At 43.0% G+C, this 19345-nt stretch overlaps 1 protein-coding gene across 4 annotated transcripts in view; it reads left to right on the forward strand.

The window, feature by feature from the left end:
• Window positions 1-1384: 1384 nt before the first annotated feature.
• The window catches only part of ANKRD6 (ankyrin repeat domain 6), a 176123-nt gene continuing 158162 nt past the window's right edge, over window positions 1385-19345 (forward strand). The window contains exon 1 of one of the 4 annotated variants that reach the window (XM_075202779.1): window positions 1385-1545. The gene's annotated coding sequence lies outside the window, so the exon portion shown is untranslated. Of the gene's footprint in view, window positions 1546-1615; window positions 1830-19345 lie in introns of those variants that run through there. The other 3 variants (XM_075202775.1, XM_075202778.1, XM_075202777.1) reach the window with 3 other exon arrangements.

A 19345-nucleotide genomic window follows, 5' to 3' on the forward strand; every position in this document is an offset into this window, starting at 1 on the left:
TATATATGCAATTAAATTCTGGTTCAGTTAGATTCTATAAAATGTACAAAAAGCAATAAATATTGGAAACCAGTGACTACTAATAAAATGTAGTGTGATAGTTAATGAAAGAAAATCTGACAATTTGTGTAATACAAAACCCGAATGGAAAATAGGTGAAAAAAATTGCATAACATGTAGTATGAAGTGCAAGATTCGACAACTGTGAAAATTAAAATGTGACAGGTCATAATTAGTTTGTAAATCAAAAACTGACAAATAAAATAGGACATTTGTATCTATTGTATTTTGTATTGTTAGCAAGTTTGTGAACTTTAGTAATGATTATGGTTAATATCTAAGACTAGCAGTGGATTCTGGCGATTGAGCACTTTTCTATAGAAAATAAACCTGACTGTAAACGTAAAACACTTGGTAAAGTGGATTTATATGTTACCATTATATTGCACAATCCATGTACTGTGTATGCTCCAGCATCCTGTACCACAGTGATGGGCAACAGGTCGAGCTGGGGCTACATGTGGCCATCCAAACCCTCACCTGCAGTCTCCAGTTTCTTCCTGCTTTATTGTTACATTTATTTGTTATAGCCTGTAACACTTGTTTATCCTACATTAAAATGCATGTAATGTTATTACTGAGGGGCTTCTTTCTTAAATGTATTATATCAACTAAGGCCTTATTAAGAGCCCAGGTGCCCTAGACTAATAGCACCCCTTCGCCTTCCAAGCCTGACTAATATGCAACAGCTAAAAACAAAGTTATATTTAATCTAAAACTTGGCTTTCCTCACTTTCTCCACCAATGTTTATGTTCCAGTTTTTCTAAACTTAGCTCAACTTGGCCTTTTAAAGGGTCACAGCAACCTCTGTCACTCATTTCCTTTTTATTACAACCAGTAACAGTATAGAACGGAGGAGTGAGCGGGTGTTAATGAGAGCGCTTATCCTCAGACTCCAGTCTAAGGATGACTCATTAACTTCATCCTTTACCATAGGAATATGTCAAGCATAAAACCTAATTTTCCTTTCTGGTTTGGAGAGCTATTCTCTCGAGTTTTACAATTAATTTCAGTTTATTCCTCTCGCTGTCACAATAGTGCACCACCAGAAATTTTGCAAGAAAAAGCCTTACGCCCGAGGCTACAGCCTGATCGGTCTATTGGATTATCAACAGGACCTGATATTTACTTATTACCGGGATTATGTGTAACGCGGCCTTTTGAAATTGAAGAGGGCTCTGAAGTGTATCAGGTTGCCCATCACTGTTGTACCAAGTTACAAGCACAATTTACAGCTAAACCCGTCTTTCACAATATCGTCCAGTAGATGTCGCTGATATACAGGCTGATCATACATAAAATCCCGAGATGGAAACACTGGAGTACCTGGTAAAACACAAGCTGATGTATAAACAGGAGCTAGTTCCCCATACCAAACCCATGCTGGAGTGCTGCGTATATACAGCAAGGAGGACTGTAAGACTGAGTCCGAGGATCCCACGCTCCCCTGATAACAGCAGGCAGAATCCTGGGAAAGGCAACAGGTAAACGCTAAGCTTTTTCTATGCCATATTGTTTTTGTGAGGAAGTGAAGGTGTGGAGAGGCCGATGGTGCAAGCCATGCAGCTGGACTACTCTGTAGCATGCTTCTATGTAACATGTATGTCCACTGAGACACGCTGCTAGTCCTCCCGAACTCACCAGTGACCGGAGCCGAACGGCGGCACTCAGGATCGGGCTAAGGACATCAGCACTTGGTTCTGGATGTAGTGTGTACGATCAGATTGTTTCCGTTCCTAATATGACTTCGGAGATGTGATTCCAACAGGTAGAGATGTACATATTTGACGTTATATAGGGTCAGACAGAAAGAGGGTATTCATAATTCGCCATAAATGCTTTTTTTTTTTTTATATCGGTGGAATTATTATGAGGATCCATAAATCGTGTGATTTACTGATTCACCATTTTTAAGGGTTTGGTGCTAAATATACTGACATTAGAGTGCTATAAAGATCGCTATGCAAGGAAATCAGTATTCCTGCATTAATGTGAGATTTCAATGCAGATACAGTGCCTCCTGTTGCCTGTGTGGGTGTGAGCCTTATTGTAAATAATTCATATACAGATACAGTACTGTGAGCTCTGATTTCTTAGTAATGCGAATGATGTTGGCATACAGAGCAAATAATATGCACTACAAAGCAATATTTAGTTAGACAAACTGTTTATTATAATGTGTGTTTTGTTTATGAGTAAAGAGTGTCATCTTGTAATTTTATGTTTTGTTTGCATTCATATCAAAGATGGTTACTTGTTGTATATGTCTGGCTAAAATAGAGTAAGTGGATTATGAAAGCCACACCTTGAAACTTAATGTCATGCAGTTGTGCTATATGCCAGAGAGTACAATGTTCATTACACTTGGCATCCCATGGCACACCTGATACATATTGGCATGGTATGGCCAAAGGATGGCTGAGGTCGCTAACAATGCTGTTGTACATGATTTGTCTGCCATTTCATATGGCTCCAATTTCTCCTTTCTAAACTGAAAACGGATATTCAAAAGAACTCCTTTACATCTATTGTTAGAGAACACTTGATCATTGCAAGATAGTAAAAAAGAAAAAAAAAAGTGTATACAATATTTAACATATGCTGTGGAACTTCCTAGTTGGGAGAGTTGACACTGTTCTTATGCCTGCAGTGCAGCAACCTGAAACTGAACTCACTTGTGTGGTGACCTCTCCCCACTCATGCCTGGGGAACATAGCTGGTGCAGAGGCTAGCGTACGTTTATATAACAGATATAATTACTTCATATTTCACTTACATCTAATCCAGTATACAAATCCGGGTGTTGATCTAGAGAAGATTACTGCACTCAAGGAATCACTGTTGCAAGAAAGATATTGTTAGATCACATCTCATCATAAACTGTAAAACTATTTGGTAGTTCTCAAAAGTCAATTGTAATAATTTGTACCGAATATTTTTTCCTTGGGTAGAAATAAATCTAAAATATTAATTTGATTATGCACTTTTATAAGGTGAAATGCAGTATTTTGCACTTGCATGTTCTTTGATGTCAAAACAGAAGAATTTATTCAGAAAATAATTTATAAGTTTAATTTTATGCTGCTGAAGTTATAGAGCTCTCAATTCCCAGAGTTGACGGCACAAACTGCCATGTTAGCAGCAATTTATAGTGGCATATATTTTTATATATGTGCATCTCTTTTGTCTTAAAATCGGCAAAGTTAAGGATTAATACTTTATTCCTTATTTCTCATATACTGCATATAGCACAGTAGTGTCCTCTTGACATACGTTATCATGCTAACCTGCAGTCATCCATGGCTTGTTACTGCAGAACTTGTGCTAGTCAGTATTTATGCATAGTTGTTGCTTTCAGAGACATGAATAATTACATTTTTCATGGACTGTTAATATACATATTTTCTTCTTTTTGGAAGGGATTTATATTACCTTACTGGTTTCCAGTGCCCGTCTTCATAGGCCCATAGCAAACATGATTTAAAGAACGCTACCCACAATGATATTCATCCATATTTACGCCTGCACTCATGTAGAAGACCCATTGAGGTCCCATGTCTGGGAGGCCTGCATTTCAGGAGATAATTCACTGGGCGGTTAAGGGAGGATATGCCGACCTGTGGGCATCCAACAGGAAAAAAGCCTTAACCAAAATAAAAACGCACAGGCTGGTGTTGGAGTAAATAGCGATCAGTTTTATTTAAAAATAAGCAACATATATAGGGAAGGTAGTGTGCAAGGTTTTTCGCTTTTACCAATTCCTCAAAATTTTTTGAGTCATGTTCTTCCTATCATGTGAGCACAACAAAAACGTCCCCGGAGCCCGTATCTGGTGCCCACATGGCCTGGTTTTTCCTTGGCATGTTGCCCATGGAGGCCCAACTGTTGCAGATGGAGCCTACCATACAGCCGCCTTTGAGTGGCTGGTTATGCACCTCTGTAGTCCCCCCCCCCCCCCCCCCCCCATAGCTATACCTTGTGCATCGGTTTCCCTCACCACACGAGGCCCTCATGACCCCTTCATGAGGCCAAAGCCCCCACCACCATCCTGTTAGAAGTACCGCCCAACACCTCCAGTGTTTCCTGCATCATGTTGTTGAACAAGTCCAACGCGACCTGTGACAGATTTACCCTATCGCTCCTACACAACCTGGTGCATTTCATGCCAATATTGTTTTACCGTATGCTGATGCCACCACACGCGGAAATGAGTTTATTAATGGCTGAATTCAACATCTTATGTGTTCTGTCAATTCTGACCCCCTGTTTTGCACCTCTCCAGGACAGCCTTAGGCTGATAATTGATCAGACCAAGGTTATGGCACCCCAATGTTCTTTCATCCACACCAAATCTTCCTTGATATTTATTACCATATTTAAGGATTTTTGCCTCCCGAGATCACTGCCCCCAAGATGGAAATCTACCATGTTGGGCTGGCCTCCCTTTTTTTACTGCCTCTAGCAACTCCTTCCTGAGGTCCCCTCATACCATCTCTCTTTTTCCCAGCCAACTAACAATCTCTGCTGCCTGTGACAGGCCTAGCCGCTGTCCATATTACCTAGCTGAGGCTCCATTTGCCTCCCAATAGACGTAGGAGTGCCCGATGATCCATATGGTTATGAGGGTAGACACTTCTCATTCACAAACATCAGGGGCTGATCCGCTGTGGCAGCCTGACATAAGATTTGTAACTGTCTGACCTCCATCTCCTCGGCCTCTTGATACAAGATTCGGTACAAGATCATTTCCTTGACAAGTTTATCCCTAACGACTGTTGTTTGCGAATTGATGGATGGTTTTCACTTGCTTTGAGGAACTGACCTCCTAACTGGAATTTTAAACCTTTCCTTAAATCCCTCCCAAAGTAACTCGGCTTTATACCGCTTAGGATACATGACTAGCCATACCTGCATCCTGTCCAATTTTATTAGAGTAGATTCCTATGCTAGAGGCTCTTGCATTGGGTGAGTTGGCCTTCTTTTTTTTCTTGCGCTGAACACTGAACTTCATGGAATGCCGAATACTTGAGTCTGTAAACTAGGCCTTCCAGACCCTGACTTTGCTGTCGTATCCCCCTTTTCATAGCCACACTGCCTTGGGCTTTTAACCATCTACATCACTTGACCCAAAATTAATTGGTTTCAGACGCTACCACTTCAGCCGAAAGGCCTCTTTGTATTCCCTCCAGATGGTCCCCTGAACTTCCTATGGACTGAATGGACAAAGTTTGTGTATTTTTCCTTACTTTAGCCATCCCTGGGAAAGCCTTTAAGTAACATCCCACTTGGCCAATTATCCATAGTCCTGCGCTACTCCTCTCTCACTATTTTTTTCTTTAGCCTTTAGCCCTGCTTCTGTTAAGGTATATATATATCTATAAATGTTTCTTTCTTGATGTCCCTACTTGTTTGTTTTGGCAAGTGAGTGGCAATTGCGCCGAGATCGCAGCCTATGTATACCCCAACGTGCTCAAAAACTGGTGATTTTTGCACTGAAGCTTGCCCTAATTGACCTCTAACTGCATCCATCCCCAGACCTGTTAACCTATGCTTCTTTCTCACCATCTTCAGCACGCACCACTATTCCTTAAAAGCCTTATAGGCTGAGTCACCATCTTCTTCAGTAGAAATATCTAACCCTGAGCTGTTCTCTATGCCCACATGTACATTTCAACGATCAACCCCATTCATATAATTTACATTAGCATCATTATTAGAATTCTCACCAGTTCCTGCTGATACGCTCAGCTCTGTGCTGGTAGTAGCGACAGGTGTCTTGTTTTTTGCCATACTGACCATGGCGTCGGCCTCTGCTACTGTTGTCCCACTGACCGGGCTAGATGTGGCACCTGGTAAGCAGTGTTGAGCTGCTGGGGACCTGCTAGGATTGGTGTGGACTTTGCAATGTCCTTCTCTCGCTGAAGTGCTGGACGCGGCACCGGCAGTCGCCAGGTGTGAACTCCTATCTTGATGCAATGTGCGCTGTTGGCTGATCCGATGCGATCTTTCTTCATGATGTCTAGATGATGCCTGTGCTTTGTTGACCTGGTTGTGAGGCAAGATGTGCCCTCTTTCATGCTGATATATGCTCGTGGGGGTGAGGGGAACCGTGGGGGATGATGATAGGGGTATGGAACAGGCCGATAACCTAAGCCAGTGTACAGCCCCCATCCTTGCTGTCCTAACACCAGTGGTGGTAAATAATGACCCATGATGCGCTCTACTGTTCACGGTGGACCATAGCAGGGTTGCTGTCCGTGTAGTTGCATTGGGGAGATGAATACCCAAGATCCTGGTGTCCCGATTCCGGTACTAATACTGTGTCCTTTTGCTCCCAATGTCTGTGGAATTTGGCCCCCATTAGCGGTTGAAACTGTGGTAGGGGTAGCACGAGATAAATGCTGCAATGTGGGTCGTTTGTGCAGCCCTTCAAGCTGTTGCCCAACTAAGCTGCCTTCTTCCCCTGACTCCTCAGCATCTCCAGACCCTTGTTCATGTGAAATAGGTTTGGGGAGGGGGACAGCTCACTCAACATGTGCTGTTGATTTCTCCTATAGCTTGCTGGATTTCTCCTACAGCTGCTTCTAGCATGATGGCTGGGATTTCCTTATATGATTTGCAGCTTTGCTTTTTCTTGGATGCTCTTTGTCCATTTGATCATCCTGAAGCTGTACTAGATCTCCTTTTACCATGTGCCATTGCTGTGTGCTCCACGGACCTGGCTGCATTTCTGCATCTCGGCTGCTTTTTTCAAACAATGGGATGAATTCATCTGCCCAGCTGAACCGCTACCTGCAGTATTATCCTGGATGTTTGCAGGCATATCTGCTGCAATTCAGATAAGGCGGCTGTCCTGCTTAAAACTGCTCTTGATACTGGACGCTTACTTCCTATTCCCTACTGGGACTTAACCCTCCTCCCCTCCTACTCTGCCTCGGTGGCCTCTTGCTGGCCCTGCTTTTTTCACAGGTTTGAAAGAGGAGATGGGCCTCCCTGCCCCCTTTCTGCTGCCTGTGTTCATGTGGCCATATCCTTATCTGGCTCCGGTGCTTTTGCGGTGCCCTCACCTCCTTTAAGCTAGATAATGCAATTTGCTGCGGAAGCATGAGAGCAAAGGGGAGGGAGGTGAGTATCTTTTGAACTTCATGGGTCTCGTATATGGGACCACCACTGTTCTGCTAGTTGATGGGAGAGGGAGATATCATTTTGGATGACATTCTTCCTAGGATGATTCCAGCAGTGGATTCATTATTGTTGCAGACAGGGCCGGACTGGCACTTCTGGCAAATGCCGGAAGGGCCTATGTCTGGATGGGCCGGCCCGACTCTTCTTCTCCTCTGTCGCATGCTCCTCCACTCCCTCCCCCTTAAGCCCTTTAAGCCCTTTAAGCTGGACACAGTTTCAAGATTTTTGTTTTCCGAATGGGGGAGGGGATGGCGGGGGTGCCGCGATTTTTGCGGGGGGGGGGGGGGGGGGGGATAGCGGGGTGCCGCGATTTTTTTGCAGGAGGGGGTCGCGGGGTGCCGCGATTTTCGCGGGGGGGGGGGTCACCAGTGTGAGAGAGCCAGGAGGTAGGGGATGCAGGGAGAGAGGTGAGAGAGCATGGGGGTGCAGAGAGAGGGGTGAGAGATCCAGGGGGAAGGGGGTGCTGGGAGAGGGGTGAGAGAGCCTGGGGGGAGGGGGTGCTGGGAGAGGGGTGAGAGATCCAGGGGGAAGGGGTGCAGAGAGAGGGGTGAGAGAACCAGCGGGGTAGGGGGTGCTGGGAGAGGGGTGAGAGAACCAGCGGGGTAGGGGGTGCTGGGAGACGTGTGAGAGATCCAGGGGGAAAGGGGTGCTAGGAGAGGGGGGAGAGATCCAGGAGGAAGGGGTGCAGAGAGAGGGGTGAGAGATCCAGGAAGAAGGGAGTGCTGGGAGAGGGGTGAGAGAACCAGCGAGGTAGGGGGTGCTGGGAGAGGGGTGAGAGAACCAGCGGGGTAGGTGGTGCTGGGAGAGGGGTGAGAGAACCAGCGGGGTAGGTGGTGCTGGGAGAGGGGTGAGAGAACCAGTGGGGTAGGGGGTGCTGGGAGAGGGGTGAGAGATCCAGGGGGAAAGGGGTGAGAGATCCAGGGGGAAGGGGGTGCTAGGAGAGGGGTGAGAGATCCAGGGGGAAGGGGTGCAGAGAGAGGGGTGAGAGATCCAGGAAGAAGGGGGTGCTGGGAGAGGGGTGAGAGAACCAGCGGGGTAGGGGGTGCTGGGAGAGGGGTGAGAGATCCAGGGGGAAAAGGGTGCTGGGAGAGGGGTGAGAGATCCAGGGGGAAGGGGGTGCTGGGAGAGGGGTGAGAGATCCAGGGGGAAGGGGGTGCTGGGAGAGGGGTGAGAGTGCCAGGGGAGAAGGTGGTCCCAGGGGAGAAGGTGGTGAAGGAAGACGTGTGAGAGAGCCCGGGGAGAAGGTGGTGCAGGGGGTTAAGTGTGAGAGAGCCAGGGGGAAGGGGGTGCAGAAAGATGTGTGAGGGCCATGGGGGTAGAGGGTGCAGGAAGACGTGTGAGAGTGCCAGGGGAGAAGATGGGTTAGGTGAAAGGGACAAAGGAGAAAATGGTGCAGGGGCATAGGTAAAAGAAAGTGTAAAGGGAGAGACATCTTAAGAGTGGGAATGTCAGGGATGCAACCATCATGAAACACAGGTAGTAATGAAGAATGGGGACAAGTGTTAAAAAAAATTCCATTACGCTCTGTTCCTGCTCCTGACTGCCCGTGTGAGCTGACAGCTGCTGAAACCTCCTCGCCCAGCGTGCCCAGTAGGAGAACAGAACACAGGATGCTATGATCAGGTAAGTTCATACATTTTCTCGTGTGCAATGTGTTTTTAACCATCCTTTCTTGAACTGGGGGCGCTACTGTGTATCCAATAACATTTAAAACACTATGTATTGCTTATTATTGCACTGTAATGTTTCTTGCATATTTATGTGTACAAAGATTTTTAATTAAGAGGAAAAAACGCTGCTTGTCATAATTTTTTCTGTGATTGTGTCAATATATCTATTTTTCTTTGCATTGTAAATGGTGTATTAAGCTGCTCCTGGGAATAGCACTCTCAGTATCTGATATGCTGTACCAATTTTTAATTGTGAATGAGTTTTTGTCTGGGCACTACTAATGATTTGGGGGCACTTCTATGGCATAAATATGATTTGGGGGCACTATTGTGGCATAATATGATTTGGGGGCACTACTGTATGGTATATGATTTGAGGGCACTACTATGCCATAATATGATTTGTGGCACTACTATGTGGCATAATATGACCTTGGGGCACTATGATGTGGCATAATATAAACTGAGCACACTACATTGTGGCATAATATGAACTGGGGGCACTACATTGTGGCATAATATGAACTTCTGCCAAAGGCAAGTCTCTCATTGTTGAATATGAGAGGAGCCCAAAGAAGTTGCTGTACTGGGGCTCAAAATTCCTCTTGCCGGCCCTGCCTGTGAGTCAAGGGGGTAGACGTCTCGAGGTAAATAATCTAAATATTTCCTATCTAATCAAACTGATGGATCACATCCAATTATCCCTCACCCACCTCCTCTATACCCCTTAATTTATATACTGTTATTTAAAATGAATGGAAAAGACTCATATCCAGTTACTGTAGTAAAAAAATATTTTTCTCTGACATTTTGCTGTAGATGGAAATACTTTTAATGTGGCCGTGTGAGTTCGAATGATCATTCAATAGTTATGTTTTTTTTTAGATATATGTTAGTTTTATTTCATGTGGAGTGATTCATGAAAATTCTGCCATTACTATTTAATTGAGGGAAAAGGGTACCTGTTACCCATATGTGTGTATGTATTCTGTTGTTGCTATTTTGTGGGAGATTTGAAAAAAGCAAAACATTGGTTTTCTACAGTGGTGCCTCTATAATTGGTGGCATTACTATAGAATGGGTTGGCGTGGTGGTGGCAATGCTGTAGTGTGTTTGGGGCTTAGTATTGTTAATAAGTAGGAGAGGGTATTGCTATAATGTGGGAGGTGATGCTGGTTGCTGTAATGTGGGGGGTAATGCTGGTTGCTGTAATGTGGGGTGTAATGCTGGTTGCTGTAATGTGGGGGGTAATGCTGTTTGCTGTAATGTGGGGGGTTATGCTGGTTGCTGTAATGTGGGGGGTAATGCTGGTTGCTGTAATGTGGGGTGTAATGCTGGTTGCTGTAATGTGGGGGGTAATGCTGTTTGCTGTAATGTGGGGGGTTATGCTGGTTGCTGTAATGTGGGGGTGATGCTGGATGCTGTAATGTGGGGGGTCATGCTGGACGCTGTAATGTGGGGGGTGATGCTGGTTGCTGTAATGTGGGGAGTGATGCTGGATGCTGTAATGTGGGGGGTCATGCTGGACGCTGTAATTTGGGGGTGATGCTGGTTGCTGTAATGTGGGTGGGTATTGATGTAGTATGAGTGTGTGTGGGGGGTTATTTATTGCTGTAATTGGGGTGCTAACAATGTAATGTTGAGGGTCATTAGGAGAAATAAATGCCCCCCCCCACACACACACACACACTCAAACTACATCATGTTGTACTGCGCCAGCATCAGTGTGCAACAATACAGTGCATGGAGCCCACAACACGTGGGCCTGTGTGCTTTAAATGCCAGGGCTGATTTTTAGTCCCAGTCCGGCCCTGGTTGCAGAACAAAATACGCTTGATTTATTACAGTCAGAATTGTGGTAGTATTAATTTAAGCTGACCATACTTGGGCCTCTCTTGCCTGTTGGCCTGAAAGCAGAGCAACAGAATCCCTGTGCAATTTGGCCACTCAAGGGGGTGTCCGAATTGGGCAAGATCTGGTTGTTCAGGGCTTGGATTGAGTGGCCGGATCACTTCCAGCTTATACTGGGGCGTGTTATTGGGATCAGAAGACCACTCACACAGGTAGATAGTGGTCATCTTGCGACTATCTTTTCCAACATGCACTATTATGACTGTGTCAATTAAAATCGCCTTATTTGTGAGCACCAGACTGATTTTGGGGCCACACATTATAATATTGGGCAAATTGCGCAATATCACTGGAAATATTGCAGAGTGTGAGCAGCCCAAGTTGTGCAGCTTTGGAGCTTGCACTGGCTTGTAGCTAAACTTCCCGTAGTGCCAGGTCATGCACTGCGGCTAGAGCGTGAATATCTTTACCCAGCAGATACAGAGACTCTTACATGTTGAACCTCTCTGCGTAGGCACCAAGGAAGTGGGATTTAGCTTGTAACCACCCGCATCTGTCTCCCGTCACCTCACTTCATTATGCCGTTTGTATTATCTGTTGTTGTTGCCGTTTGTAGCATTTGTGCAGTGCCAGCTTCTAATTAACCACACTCAGCAGCCTATTACAAACCAGCACCACATTATTAGTGGCAGAATGGACAATCACTGCAGAGTCAAAGCCAAGTGAGGAGATGTGTGAGCAAGTGGCGAAGTTTAGACAGAAAATGAGGTGGTGAACGGCTGTAACTTCATTGACTTATTTACTGGTCGATTTATTTGTCTCAGTATGTTATTACTACTTTTAAGTATACTAATGGACCCGAGAGCTTAGACAAAGCTGAGCATCGCGGGAGGAAATCTCTCTCTAACGTTGACCTCCTCCACTTCATATTTATTATTTCATCTTAGTCTCTTATTTCCATCCAGTCTTCCAACCCCTGTCAGTTCTTTTTCTCCTTTAACTCCCTCCTCGACCCACCCTCTCCCTCTTCCATTACAGCCCTAGACCCTGCCACCCATTTCACTTCCAAAAATTAAAACCATCCATCAAGAAATCTCCTCCTGCCAGGCCCCTTCACAGTCTACCCTACACCTCTAGCCAACCCACCATGTGTTTTCCCACCTGTCTCTGGTGATGAGATTCATGCTGTTATAGCAACTTATCCCCCTTCTACCTGTACCCTTAACCCCTTCCCCTCTCACCTTCTCTGCTCCCTCTCTCGTCATGCCTGCCTGCACCTAGTCCACCTCTTCAACTTCTCCCTCTCCACTGGTATTTTTCTCTCATACCACTATAGAGCACATATGGGTGCTGCACATATCTGCACTGGTGTGTGCGGCATGGAATGAGTGTTTTGGAGGGCGCTGGGCAGGCCAGCTCTTACAGCCACACACCTGTGACGAATGGCACCGTCCCTTCTCATGAACGCAACAGCGCTTCACTGTGGCCCAAGCACATTTTCCTCATGTTAACTTTTACATAATTAAATAAAAAAAAACATGTGGCGTTTTATACAAAAACACAAAAAAATCTCTTAAATCAAATGACAACTAACACTATAAGTACTAGCCTCAAAGCAAGATAATTATAGTAATGAAACAAATGGTAAATATTTCAAATTTCACAAGCTGGAGTTCTGACTGTTTCAGGATAAAAAGACGCATGTATATTGTTGTCCATAAAAAATGTAAAACTTAATAATAATTGTATGCATTTTCCAGTGTTCTTATAAAAATAAAAAAAAAAGAGTACTCAGATGGCCATTCTCAAAAGGCTATCTTTACTTACATAAATAGGATATGTGAGTATTTTTCATCCTGAAACAATCTTATATGCAGCTTGTGATGTTTCATTATCATTCCTACCCATCTACCTTCTGTTTCAGTTTTCTATAATAAATGCTCTTTTTTGGAGAATTTACTTAATTCTTTAAATGTGCCCAACCACCCTAATGTGACATATCTGCTAACTCCCCTAGCCAGAGTTCTGGGGTCTGCTCAATGCAGCCGTTTGTCCCAGTACTCCTAGGTTTTGTAATATTGAATTGGCAAAACTATATTTTGTTCATCACACAATCTTGGTTTTTTTGGGGTTTTTTTTTCAACAATCTTGGTTTTCATCCAGGGCCATCTCAGAAACAAGGAGCCAAGGGAAAAATGGCTTCATGGAGTTGTCCCTGGACTCTAGCTGGAGGAATCAGCAGGTTAGTAAATCTAACACAGTAGGTCATAGTGCAGCTCTAATATTGCAAGAACTCATCAAAGCATTCATAATAGTTTTGGACAAGTCACACCTGGAGGAGTGATTTATGTGAACGATCATTATAAAGGTGTTCTAAAATGTAAGTTGATGTTTTGCAGTTACGAATTTAGCGGGGTTGGAAATAGACAAAAGACTATGAACGTTCTAGAAACGTTCTAGAAATGTAACTGTGTTGATAAGAGGAAGGCAAAACTCTGTGAGAGAGTTGCTAATTTAATTTAAATACTTACTTCCTAATCCAATAAATGACAAGTTCACTGGACCAGTTACCAAACACTGTTTTAAATGTACAGTAAATGCTGTGAAGTGGAAATTTGTCTAAGCCAGTTGGACATGACCTGCCAGTAAACTGCATTGACAACCTTACACTTCACGTTGTTTACAACCTCTCTTGGCTGGAAGATTACTGAGCACATATGCCCTAGCAAGGTGCTTTAGGGGCAGGGGCAGGAAGGAGGGCAGGAGGACATCTGCCCCTCCGGGCTGGTCCCATAGTGGGCTACCATGGGCTGGGTCACTGGGCCACCTGCATTTTTTTCCATCAAAATAGGCCTCTGAGTTAAGCCTTGCCCCCCAGGCTAAAATTTGTCAGCCCTCCCCTGTTTAGGGGGCCACTGACATGGAAATCTTGTGGTTCTTGTTCTGAGTTTGAGATGAGCTCTCACCTCTTGTCATGGCAGGAATGTCCCTTTGCACCCCCATGTTTAAGAGATGCTTTCTTCTAAAGGTGCCCATTCTCCACCACTACTTCGGCATTTTTACCATAGTCATCTATGGCTTAGAACAACAGGTTTACTTAATAAAAATGTAAACAAATAAGTACAAAAGCATAATACTTTACCCATATTCTAATATGAAATGCTTTGTGGAGCACTCATGAGAAAAGTAAAACTAAACCTCTCATTTGTTGTAAGTAGAGTACAAATTGATTCAACATAAATAATAAACAATGGCATTTATACCCACATAAAATCAAAATAACATTGAAACAAAAAAGCAGACTATTAATTCTGCATTGCTACCTTAAGCTGATTAGCGACCCCCCCCTCCCCTCACCGGAGTACGAGGAGTAATGGCTGCACTGGTTTGTCTCATAGCCCTCCAGAAGACTGGAGCTGAATGGTGGTGAGGAGGGGAAAGAACCAATCAGAAGGCCCGGTCACAGTTATTGCAGCTTCTCAATTGTCCATTGCAAAAGCTGCAAATTAGATTATTTGGGGATAATTTGAAACTGTATCTACACTGTATTAAGAGTGGATCACAATGTATTATTCTGTAACACCTTCCTTTTAAAAACATCACTTTTGTTGTATGTTCCAGTTTACAGTCCCACTGTTTTTCATCTATGAAAAATAAAATGTTCTATTTGCTCAGGAGCTTTTTGCTCCTGAGCAAACATACATCTATTTGCATAGTGGTTAAAAAACATTGTATAGAAAATGTGACTTTACAGTTTTGTGTTTTAACTAATCAACACAGGAAGGACTCTTGTGAAGTGCTATTTCAGTACATTGTGCGCTGCGCTATATAAATAGATGATTGTATATGAAAACTAATTCTGTCACCAGAGTGAGATGTTTTATTTATTTGTGTATCATTTATCAGAGATTACTAAAAACATCTTCACACCTACTGTTCTCTCATAATGTACACGGTTTGTACAGGTAGGTAATGTAAGTAATGTGGTGGATAGCAGTGCTCTCCCCAGAAACTTTTGGCAGCCGGGTGGCATTAAGAAGCAGCTGGATGAGGGCAGTTGTATTACTTTGCAATAATAATGAAAAATGTTGGCGGTTATAGCCTACACCTGCCAGGACTGGTCTAACACACACTGCTGGCTGTAGTGCTCACATAGTGCCTTTTCTAATAGGAGTAACAATGTTATATTATATTCTAGTAGGACTCTGTTGGGCTCCAAGAGCCAGGTGGCAGGTAAAAACAGCCGGGTGGAGCACCCGGGAAATAGGTGCTAGGGAGAGCACTGGGATAGGGTAGCTATATATATGGGTGTTTTACATTTTAGGGAGAAGCAGTTGAGTCAGGAAGTACAGTACATTTGGGTACAGTCCTCATCTCAGAACAGTATCTAAATGACCTATTTGCCAACACATCCATTTTGCTAGCACAAACTATGTCTATGATCTGTTAGTCCAGGGCAAAATTATATAACCTTTAGAATTCAATTGGTCAGCTATAGTAGCCCGATGGATCTTTTATGGCATTGCTGCTAATAACTTTCTGAGAGGCAGCAATAATGGCCGGGGAGGGGTCTTTTCAATAAAATGACCTCAATAAAAGTAACTCCCAAAAGTTATGTGTCAGCATTAATTTTTATAGGCCTATTGGTTACCTGGCTCTTGGCATTTGTTCTTATTTGTGTTAGTCTATGGCAGGGGTAGGCAACCCCCGGCACGCGTGCCAGATGCGGCACTTGGACCACTTCATTCTGGCACTCTGGAGCTCTGCAGCTGCCTTACTAAAGCAGCCAAAGACAGCCGAAACGCAACAGTTCCATCTTGATCTTCAGCTGTTTTAATGAAGCAGCTCCACGGTTCCCTTGTGGAACGAATGATGTGTGGATGTGCGTGCTGAGTCTCCAGAGAGTAAGTAAGAGGCATAATATAACTTGAGGCACAACTTTGTGGCACAATATAAACTGGGGGCACATCTATGCTGCATAACATGATTTGTTGGTCTCTTTACTATTAGCATTACCATGATATAAGCATGATAAAATAAGAAATATATATATATATATATATATATATATATATATATATATATATATATATATATATATATATAATGTATATATACACATACACACGTGTATATATACACACACACACACACACACACATACAACTGGCACTCCTGGGCTTGAATATATTTTTTCTGGCACACTGATAGAAAAAGGTTGCCAAGTCCTGGTCTATGGAGAAGGAGCCACAATACAGTGTGTTTGTGTGCTCTGATGATAGACTTTCTCCCTCCTTTAGTTCCCCATTCCTGCATTCTCTGGCTTCCACTTGAGCCACCAGATCTAGTTGTGGTATATGTAGGATTTTGTCAGCCACAGCCCACTGTTACTGGTATACGGCTGTACTGTTGTTTTGTGACTACAGAGGGGACAGGAGTGAGCATTTCACGCCACATATCACAAATTGAAGAACTGAGGTTTGATGTGCTTTGGCCCACACTTTTTGTCCCTCGTCTTTGCTAGTATCAGCCTAGGCTGGCAGCACTACGGTTGGTTATGATCTTTGGGGGGATGGAGGTGACGTCATTTTTATGTTATGCTTTATTTATTTAATACATGTATTGCCATTTTTATTGTTTAAATCTATTTATTTATGTTAAAATTTTGAATGTTGACACTACAACCCTGTACACATTTTACATGTCAACGTTTCAACTACATCCCAGTAGTACACAAAGGCTAAAGAATAAGCGGAGAATCTAAACAAACTTCTTTCTAATTTAAGAACAAACATTCTGGGGCATATTCAATTGTTAGCGAGTTTCGAAGTTCGAGCGCGTTAAGTAATTTTTTTGCTTTTTTTCCTTATTTTCGAGCGCGGAAACTTCTCCCGCAATTCTAATCTTTTTTTTTTTTTTTACCGAAACGGTGTTATCGCGCCACAACCGTTTGTCAATGTTAAAGTATAGGCTGGATGCGAACCCTCAGCGGAAAAAGCTATTCAATTGTTTTTTAATGCTGAGTGTGAAACTGGCAAATCTGCTGTTTCATCTCGCACCTCCTTGGTCTGCTCAAAGAAAAAGTTTTTTTATTAAGTTAAGAAAAATATACATTAAACTGAAAAAATAGGTGTAAAAGTTCATAAAAATAACCTAAAAACTGAGAAGTACTTAAAAAAGTGTAATAATAATTAATAATTTTTGGAAAGTTCCCCCTTTAGAAAAAAACATAAGTGGTGCATGTATTTAAACTTTTTTATATCATTTTTTTTAAGGGGGGGGGGGCATGGTTGTGCCTGACCTCAGTCAGCTCTCGGTGAAAAGTAGCATGTTATTTTTTATTTTTTAAAACCAAAATCGTTTGCTCCCCACTCTATTTAGTCTTAGCCCTAGTGCTGGCAGGCTATTGATGTGTGAGTTAAAATCTTTGAAAAATTTGGCGTAGGGTTCCCCCTTTTTTAATTGAACCAGCACTAGGCAAACCAGCCGTGGTGATAGGCACTATAGCAGGGGGAGGGGGGGGGGGGATGCAGTTTGGGTCCCACGGCCATAATGACTAAACACCCACAGACTGTTCAGCGCTGGCCTGGATTGCCTAGGGAGTGTGGTCCGCTGAAAAATGTAAGCGGGCCATCCCCCTAGGGACACCCAGCCCAGTGCCAATAGCACTAGGGCTCTTCCTACTACCCCTGGGCTGTGGGTAGTAGGGTAATAAATGGGGATTTTGTATGAAAAAAAAAAAAAAAGTTGATTTGTGGAACTACATGTCCCAGCCAGCCTTGTTGGCCTAAATAGTGTGGGCATGCTGCTACTTGTCTAACTACAAGCACCAGCGTACCCATGGCACCCAGGGCATGTTTGCACTTGTAGAACCACAAGTGCCAACATGCTTTTGCACCCACGGCTGGCTGTGATCTGTAGTTCCACAAAGCAAAATGTTAAATAAAAGCACAACACCCTCATTCCAACCACAAATCTTTATTAAAAATAATAAAACCCCAAGAAATACAGTAAACACCCTCATGTACACCATAGATTTTTATTGAAAAAAAAAAAACACTCACCATGGACGAAATCCTCAGTTTTATGATGCTTTACCTACACACACTCATTTACGCAAAGTCCCAAAAATTATTTGTACCTTCGAAGAAATGTCCGGCTTGCCCACTGTGCCACAAATAATTGTACCTTACAAATGTCCATGTCGGCCAGTGTTCAAGAAATGTTTGTAAATGGCAAAAAATTTACCTCCTTGTAAAATCTTTTAATCTGCTGTCCAGGGGGGGGGGCATTGTTGCTTGCAGTGCTGGGGCCATTCTTGATTGCAGTGTGGGGGCCCATTCTCTTGTGCAGTGCTGGGGCCATTCTTGATTGCAGTGTGGGGGCCCATTCTCTTGTGCAGTGCTGGGGCCCTTCTTGATTGCATTAATTTGCATTAATTTTTTATACTAAAATGACTGCCTTAACCACTCCTCATTTCAAACTCGCTAGGACCAATAATAGAGCGCGAGGGGGTGGATGCAATGTTAACAATTGAATTGAGCGGGGGTTTTTTTAAAACGAGCGCTCGAACAGGAAAAAACGAGTGCGGGTTTTTGTTTTTTTTCCAGCGTGGGATTTTCACCCGTCTCGCTAACAATTGAATATGCCCCTCTGTGTCATTCCTCTGTATTCACTACAATAAATTCTACTCCATTTCATTCTTGAGAAAATTGGTATAAAACTTTATATAATAGCAACCATTTGATGGTCTTTGTTAGAAATTATGGTGAAAAATTCCACTGTCTAGATTTCCATCCCTAAAATGTTTGGCTCTCAAACGTTTGTTGTTGCTTTTCTTTTTTGCTGTGAGCATTAAGAAGTTGTTGTGTTGTACTGTTTTTTACTCTTTTTAGAAAGAGATCATCACTGTTCCTCTTTGTCAATAAAAGTTTGATTTATAAAATATGAATAAATATTAGCATTTTAGAAACGCATGAATAGATGCCACTATTAAAGATTTATAACATAAGTACTTTTATTTTTGTTAAAAATGTTTGCCACCCATTTTTCTGCATATGTAACAACTGATAATAACATGATTATGCAATTATACACTAATTACATAATGCGCTGGCACAGGATTTCTTTTTGTCAGGTATTACACCTGACAACGGCTTGCATAATTGCTTCTTTTGTGCAATGACGTTATTCTGCATTATGACTAATGTTTGCTTTCACAAGAGTTTGGATTGTATGTATGTTCTTTAGAAAGTGGGTGAATAGTTGCATTCCCAGAGAGGCTGGTAATGTGCCCTATGCCTGAGTCAGATCCAGTGATCATGTGATAACTTTCTAAATACATTCTCGGCAAGGGTTTGTTTCCATGCCTCATACAGCTCCTAACAATGTGCAGTGCAACAGGAAAGCAAATAGCTCTAGAATGGTCATTGTTCCTCATGGATATGTTTCAAGTTAGGTGCAACATAATATGCAATATATATGTTTGCAGAAGCTAAACATGTCTACAGTTTTGTAACATGTTAAAATGTCTCACTTAATGGAAGACAGATTTCTGAATAGATTTAGACCATCCAGT

Source organism: Mixophyes fleayi, chromosome 3 (assembly GCF_038048845.1).
Source record: "Mixophyes fleayi isolate aMixFle1 chromosome 3, aMixFle1.hap1, whole genome shotgun sequence".
Taxonomy (NCBI): Eukaryota; Metazoa; Chordata; class Amphibia; order Anura; family Limnodynastidae; genus Mixophyes; species Mixophyes fleayi.